Below are 2582 nucleotides of genomic sequence, written 5' to 3'. Positions count from 1 at the left end.
TCTGTTCCCCTTTCGGGCTTGAACTGATGGTAAAACTAATGATTATGATTATAATAATTATTTACTGTCTTTACATTTATTTTGAAAAATGAAGCTCGCGATTATGGTAAGGGGCGTTACATTTCCGACTAGTGCTTGCGGTGTTCGGCCAATCACAATGCACTGGGTCAGCTGGCCAATCAGAGCAGACTGCGCTTGTCGGAAGGAGGGACTTTGTAGAAAACGAAGCGTTTGAGTGAGGCGGGGCTTAGAGGACCTACAATAATGTACAGTATTTGAAAAATAATGTGTTTTTTGAACATTAAAGCATGTCAACATATTCTGTTACACCAAATACACAAAATAATGATCTTTAAAAAAGCATCATATAACCCCTTTAATAGTCCTAGCATAATATGAATGCTGAGAAGAGGTTAGGGGAACAAAAGAACAAACAGCATCAAATACCACTGAATAATGATCGGAGATGCCTACATCTGAAACCTCTAAATTAGATACAGAAAAGTCATATGACAATACAAGATCTAATGTGTGACATTTCTTATGAGTAGGACCAGAAACATGTTGTATTAAATTAAAAGACTCAATAAGAGAAAGAAATTAATTAACCAGTGGCTACATAAATGCACATTAAAATCCCCAATGACCAAAAGTTTATCATAGCGAGACACCAGTCCAGACAGAAAATCAGAAAAATGGTGGATGAACTCATTATTGAGTTTAGGAGGTCTATATATTTAGGCACAAAAAAAAAAGAGTCCAAAGAATCAATCTTCAACAATTGTACCTCGAAGCTACACATTTCTGTGGATAGCAGTCTACATTTAAAACAATCTCGAAAAACAGTAGCAACACCACCTCCACATCCTGAGGTCCGAGGGGAATTCAAAACGTCACAGCCTGGTGGTGTCAAATCACCCAGAGACATCTGATTCAACCAGGTCTCAGTAATAAATAAAAAATCCAGCATATGCAACGTTAAAATGTCATTCAGAATAAAAGCCTTGTTTGATATGGAACGTGCATTTAAGAGACCCATTTTATAGAAGTTCTGTCTTTTCCTGTGGAGCATTGGCTATATATTTTAGCACACTAATACCATTAACACCTTGTTTCACATCATGTAAACCATTCGAAGAATAGCGGTGTGAGGACCAAATGACCAGAATGACTTATAATTAAAGACTGTAAGTTAACAGTTTTATATTAAATTATAGTTACTGTGATTCAACCAAGTAGTTTATTTTTTACATTTTTTTTGATTTTCACATATTTTTTGCTTCAAATGTTATAATGTTTCAATGAAAATATATTGCATATTTAAGGAAACAGCAATTCTCTTCAAATAATAATTATAATTATAAACTCAATTATAGTTACAATTATAAACTCATAATTTTATTAATATATTATCATTTAAATACTAATAATATTAAAATATATTAACTCCAAATATATAATATTTATTATTTACTTTATTATTAATTGCAATTGACAATCAAATCAATCTGCTGCCATTTTTTTCAGTTGATTTTTGTTTAGGTTTTCATATACCTTTTGCTCTAAATCAAATGCTATAATGATGCATAGAAAATAAGTTGCATATTTGTTGAAATCAGAGCAAGTTTCTTCAGATAATAATAATATTAGTCATTTCAAATAATAATAATAATTTACGTATATACTCTATTTTCTTCATATATTATCATTGAAATATATTAGTTCTCATCAAATATAAAATATTTATTAATATTATTTATTATTAAGTGCAAATTACGCAACCAAAACAACGTTGTTGTTGTTTTATTTTTTATTAAGTAGTTAATTTTTTTGTTCAGATTTTCATACTCTTTTTACTCAGAATTGACTTTTTTGTGATTTCTCTCAGAAGTGGCTGGTTTGAATTTTTTTTTGCTTTTTTTGAACCCCTATGGAAAACATCAATGGGGGAAAAAATCTTCCGGAATCAAAGCTGCTAAAAAAGTAGATGATCAGCGTTGCGCTCTTTTAGCCCACAAGGATATAAACACAAATCTGAGTCAATTCTCAAATGCAAATACATGAGCTTCACTTATTAACGCACACTTTCTTACTCACAGGGCTTTGCAGGAGACTGGAAATTCGTTTCTTGAGGCCGCTGGACGGCATTGACTGCTGGGGAGACTGGATCATTTCTCCCTCCAGACACTCCCCATCTACAGGACTGTGCTGGACCGGAGTCCCTTTAGGGGTGGGAGTTCTACTCATCTTCTTTCTCCCAGTGTGGTAAAGAGGAGAAGGAGGATAGAAGGAAAACAGGCAAAAAAGGAAAGGATAGGCAAAGCAGGACCAAGCGAGATGGCTGGAAGGGAGCAAGCAAAAAAGAAATACAATATGAAAATTATTCAGTTATAATCTGGAGTTATGTTAATGAAAGATCCTTATGCACATCATGGAAGAGTTTTATTTTACATATATGTGCATGAGAAGGACATATAGGCATGTTTGCATATTAATATTAGACGCACGTGCAAATGCACACAGGCAGGCCTGCAAAAACTAGATAAGTATTTCTTCACACCACACCCAAAGTCACGTGGAGG

Source organism: Sinocyclocheilus grahami, unplaced genomic scaffold (genome assembly GCF_001515645.1).
Source record: "Sinocyclocheilus grahami isolate Dianchi unplaced genomic scaffold, SAMN03320097.WGS_v1.1 scaffold269.1, whole genome shotgun sequence".
Classification (NCBI taxonomy): domain Eukaryota; kingdom Metazoa; phylum Chordata; class Actinopteri; order Cypriniformes; family Cyprinidae; genus Sinocyclocheilus; species Sinocyclocheilus grahami.
This window is presented reverse-complemented; position numbering follows the sequence as displayed.